A 6000-nucleotide genomic window follows, 5' to 3' on the forward strand; every position below is an offset into this window, starting at 1 on the left:
GTGTGCTCTGGCTGGTTAAAAGCTGATTATCACTAATTAAATGTTTTGTGAAACCTGCAAAAGCAAGTCTGAAGAGCAAAATATGTTTCAATTGATAGCCACTTCACAGATACTCTGCCGCTGTGTAAAATAGTAATTGCCTGCAATTCCAACCAATCCAGATAGCGCAGCCAAAGCACAGTGTAAACCATCACCTTACACAGAATTGTTTGGATATATTTTGCATATTCTGAGATAAAGCACAGGTGTTGTAAAAACCCTTGGATATCAATGATTAACTCTCCTAATTTGTTTTTTATTGGGGAAAAAATCATGGATAAGACACAATATACATTAGGTAACATTATATGATGCTATGCTGTAAATCTCTCCAAACAAACAGGTAGTTAAGATTTAAGAGAAGAGAGGACAAGCTTTCATAAAAGATGAACCGTTATTTCTCTGCCTCTTCATCCATTTTTGTGCGGCTGTGCTTCCACATGGATCATCGTGTCCCACACTGTCCCGACAGCCTGCTGCCCAGAGTGTGCAAGTATCAGCACCCTCATCACACACAGAGTTGGTAGGATAGATTTCCTCAGAGTATCTCAATGATTTATGCTTCTTCAGAAGGTAGTTGACAGCGAGGCCAAGTCAGATTACATCCCCTGACCGCCCATGAAATACAGGGCAGAAAGCATCACGCTGCTGCCTTGGAAGAAGTCCATTAGCCTCATGCATTGACCTAATTCAGCAAATTAAACATACTCTTAACTCGGGCACATGCCTACACCCACTGAGGCTAAGGGCATGTATACCCAATCCCGGCTAAATCACTTCCTCAGGAACTCAAGCGTTTTGACTGCCAACCCTGTAGGACCGATGCAAACAGCAGCTTTGCATTTCCATCACATCAGGACCCTGACCACCACACACAGCATACGACAAAAAGCACAGAAGAAACGCAGTTAGCAGAACAACAAATAAGCCCCACGCGCTGTATGGAAGTCAACCAGTAAGTAGAATAAAATAAAAAAATCAATAGCATGCAATTTCTGTGGAGCATATCCTCAACTTCTTGTGTAGTCCATGGGAAAAGAGCTGTTCTAGCACTGTTAAATAACTAACTAAATAAAAGCCAGATTTCAGCCCTTGAATACACTGTGGCACACATGTGACACAGCAATTTGCTATCCAGGGATCAAAAGCTAAATGTAATTCATGGGATTACATTAGATTTTATGTAAAATAAGCAGCGCTTAGAGTCCTATAATAAAATGTTTAACATTCATGGAGGTTTTGGAGACTTACTAATGGGCTTTGTGCACAAAAACATTTTTTAAATGAGCAATGCGTACAATGAACCCAGATTTGCCTCTGCATTATAGTTAATTACTCCCAAAGGGTCTCTAAACCTCATATTTAGGAAGAAGTTTTGCACGATGTGCACAGAAAATAATTTTGCAGCTGCACATGCAGATGAATTCGCAAGTAGTCACTGGACCATTTATTTTTTTCAACTTAGCTGGTCCAAAAAAAAAGAAAGTTTTAAAACACTTCAGATTATGTTTTTCAAAACACAGCCTTTACTTTAAAGCTGTGAGGAAAATTAACCATTTTTACAAATCATCTTTCCACAGTGAAGGAGACTCTAAGCAGTTTATGGCACTTGAGCTCTGCTGTGCTGGACATCCCCATTAAAGCCAGTGGGAATTCCTGGGTCTCCAAAACTTCCCCTTTGGCTTCTTGACTCTTGGGCACTCATGATCATGCCGCAGTAATACTTTGGCAAGATGAGCAGAAAGTTCTTGCCCAAACACGAGGACACGGACAGACAGCAAGATGCCCAGCCTTGGTCTTACTTCTTCCTAGGTCTGAGCTCTTGAAGGTTTTTGAGAAGGTGACTCTACCACCACCCTTGCCATAGATGAGAATGAATGTGATGCTCGTGGTACGTGCTAGTTGGGGTTGCCGAAGGAACACGGGCAGGGAGAAATCTCAACTCCATATCATCAAAAAAGCCCCAACAAGACACAACCTAACGACAAGATAAGATTTGTGAATTAAAAATGTTTAATACTACAACTGCTCAGGACTGAATTCTGAAATGGTCAGTAGGGTCATTCTCTTTTGCATTTCACAAACATATTTGCAATAACAAATAACATTCTCCCATGAATGATGTTGCATCATTAAAAAATCAGTAGGCAAAATTAGAACTTGCTTATTCATCAGTTTTGTTATTAAAAATAAAATGCACATTACTTGGCTACTAATGTACTGCAAAGCATGGGGTTCCAATATTATACTAGTCACCAAATACGATTTGATTGGATTACGTTATCCTCAGGAGAAAAACCACTTTTGTCAGGAAGATCTGAGAAAGGGAGACTTCAAAATTAATTTGCTTGCTCTAAACAAGCAGTTTTCAAACACACACACACACAGAGACATTGAGCAAAATGCTTTCTACACAAAGTAAATTCTGCAAATCTGGTACACACTAACTTCGCAGAAAGAAAATTACATTTTCTAAAGTCTAACAGATTTCTCAATAATTGTCCCCCCACACTCCTGTCAGTAGTTAAAAATGTGCATGTTCTACAGGCAAGAGTAAAATTATGCTATGATATTGAGCAACTAAGGTTTTTGAATTAGGACTATAATGGTAAAAATATATCTCAGACTCTCAATTCCATCTTTGCTATTAGAAGGAATTATGATTTCTTTTAAAACTTGGACCATTCACCTGTCTATTACTTGGAGTGACTCATAAAGAGAACCATTGCTATTTTCGTGGCAATACAGAACTAGAAAAAGAAAAGAAAATCACAAAGACACCCAAAAAAGTGTTTTCTATGTGCAATTATGGAAATGGAGTACCTGAAATAACTGGGTACATATGTAGGTCACCTGTAGAAAAAAAGCAAGCAATCACACTGGCAGGAGCTCTGCCTTATCCTGCAGCCCCCAAATTCCTGGTTTAAGTGGACTGAAGATGTTGGCACTGCTCTGTATGTCACCTTGTCCCTGATGGTGGCCAGAAAGAAGTTGTCAGCCCTCCTTCTTGCTGCCACCGTCAGCCACCCCTGGGTGCAACCAGGTCCCCGCACTTGGGAAAGGGAGGAAGAGCTTATCTCTCAGACCAGAAGAGCATCACCACTTGCTTTGATGTTGCCTAAATGCAGCCATCTGGTATAAACAGTGACGGGCCTTCACTTCTTCCTTGGCATAAACAGAAAGAAACACATTACATGGAAGAGAAGAGACTCTTGGGTCTGAGCCAACACTTCTGGCTCTGTTTTATACATTTCCATAAAAACCCCTGTGCTAGAGTCCTTATCAAGTCTCATTGACCCTATTGTTTGGTTGGGGTTTGTTTTGGTTTGGGGTTTTTTTTCTTTTTTTTTTTTTCCTACATTGGCTTTATTCATTGCTTTATTTTCAGTTTTCACTGCCTGGAGTATCATTGTTATTCATCCCAGAATAGCATCAGGAAGAGCAGGAATACCTTGGAGAGAACATCAGGATAACCAGGGTTTTCAAAAATGGTATAGGTTTCATCCAAGACAACAATGGTTTAAAAAAACTCCAACACCTCTCTCAACCGCCTTAAAATGAATAGAGGAAGCATTTTGCATATTCATTTTGAGAAATGATATTTGGGAATTTGACTACAGTAATGCTCAAGATTGGGCTCCACCTTCAGAATTAACATTCCTATTGCTTTGTTAATACTTTTACATTATTTTACATGGATTCTGGCTTGAAGTCATCAGCTTTCTTTTTTACTGCATCCTTCAGTTTCTACAAGGTAAAACTTTATGTCTAATTCCCTCAGCTACAGTCTTCTAAGCACATCACTGTACCAGAAAAATAATTCACATTTTATTCATGAATTCTGCATATATTTAAGAAATATCTCCATAATTTTAAATTAAAACCTGTGCCTTCCACAGATTTTTTCCACTAGCTAACTTCAAAGAACACATACTGAATTTTGTGGACAATGATCAATTTCAGTTCGATCTACCACTGACAGTCCTTAAAATTATAATTTAAACATTCAGCAAAGCCAAGTTCTTGTCCATGCTTTTTATAAGAGGTTAAGTAATGAGTTCTTTGAGCGCATTTTTTTCCCTTCAGTCTTTAAGGCCATTTTAGAATAAACTGAAGCTAGAAAAACATTTTTGTTTCTCTTCTATCAAGAACACATGAATTATTTAAAGCAAGAGCTTGGTATGCTGAAGTTCTCAGATATTCCAGACGGTTAAGTCAAAGGGAAACAAAAGCTACAGTGGTTCATAGGGCTGTACTGGTGGGGCACTGGGGCGCCTACATGCCTTTGGGAGTGTTTACCACCATTATTCGTGCCAAAAGGAAAAAGAAAACCCAAACAAATCAGCCAACCTTTCTTGGAATAAACACAATTTTTTTCCCTTTGAATTAAATGCCTATGTCTGTAGTTGTTTTACCCTTCAAAGATCAGAACACATCTTCCTGGAGAAAATCAGCCATCTGTAGATAACTCGAGACATTCCCCAGCCAGGATCCTGGCTCTCCTGGACAGACTACAGAGCTCCTGTACTCTCATAAATCATTTAATAACTTGCCAGGACTCATAGCCTGAATAGTAACAATATGCATTTGAAATTGGGTAAGAAATAGAAGATTGTCAATTTAGCCCAAAAAAACAACCCGAGTCTCAGTCAGACTCGGAGAGGAGAATAATACGTTAATTCATGGTAAGTCTTCCTGTAAAAAACAAAAGTACTTGATGATCAAAAGTGATGGCTTTCAGCAATTCCCTCACCACAAGGAAAACAAGCAATGGCCAACAGCTTGTCAAAGGCAAAAAGGCCATATTTGAGCAAAAGAGACTTTTTTGTCCTAAACTATGCTGAGTATTCAATCCTCTGAGTAGCATTCACATTTCATGGACAAGCAGATGAAAGCCAACAAGTTGTTAAAGATCAAACATGTTTCTATTGAAAAAGTTTTTCCTTCAATCTTGTCTTTGATGGTAGACCTCCATAAAGGTAAAAATAAATCTGAAGTCGAGTAAACAACTGCAAGTACAGCAATTTTTGACAGGAAAACAGTTGCAGATAGTTCACAACTATCTGAGCCAGATACTCAGCTGACGTAAATTGTTATAGCTCCATGGAGCCCTTTACAGAATGGCAAATAATTTTAAATTATAGACTAGGATAAACAGTTTAAGCTCAAGAAGGCAGATTTAAGGCTTCATTCTTCAGTCTAAACTCTGTATTTCCTGCTATTTGCATCCTTACTAGTATATTTCTTTAATTAATTGCCTAATTAATTTCCATTTTTCTTTGGAACAGAAGGTTGCTTTAGCATACATCTTCCCATGACACACTTGCAAGGGGCCCCTTTAGCTTTAGTGACTGAATAAAATAATATTTTTGTATTTACAGAATTCTGTATTTTAGGGACTTGCAACTCATCTTTCTCCTTTTTTTGTAGCAGCACTAAGAAGCATCTGTATTTCTGTGCAGATCTATTTTTAAATGGTGTGTGAGAAAGCAGCAAGTCCAGTGGAGACCACCAAGGTGATGGGGGCTGAAGCACATTAAATACAGGGTTTGGTTCAGCACTGGGTTTGCTTCAGCCCAGAGAAAAGGCATCGAATGTAGAAGTATTTGCTGTGTACAGCAACCTCCTGGTGCTTATAGAGAACACAGGGAGACTATTTCAAAAGCTGCACAGCAAAACAAGAAGTTGGTGTCACAGTGATAGATCTAAGGAAAGCATGTAGAAAACAGGGGGAAAAAAACCCACAAACAGATGAAAGAAATCACAGTGAGGGTGGTCAGATAGGGGAAGAGGGTCACAGAGAAGCTGCAGGATCTCCATCTCTGAGATTCTCAAAACACAGCTGGGGTTTATGCTCAGACACCTAATCTTACTTGGAAGGTAGCCCTGCCTTGAACATGGGCTTGGACTGGAGACCTTCAAGAGGTCCCTTCCAGCCTAAACTACCTATGATTGGATCAG

The sequence above is a fragment of the Eurypyga helias genome, unplaced genomic scaffold, assembly GCF_000690775.1.
Source record: "Eurypyga helias isolate BGI_N326 unplaced genomic scaffold, ASM69077v1 scaffold3278, whole genome shotgun sequence".
Classification (NCBI taxonomy): Eukaryota; Metazoa; Chordata; class Aves; order Eurypygiformes; family Eurypygidae; genus Eurypyga; species Eurypyga helias.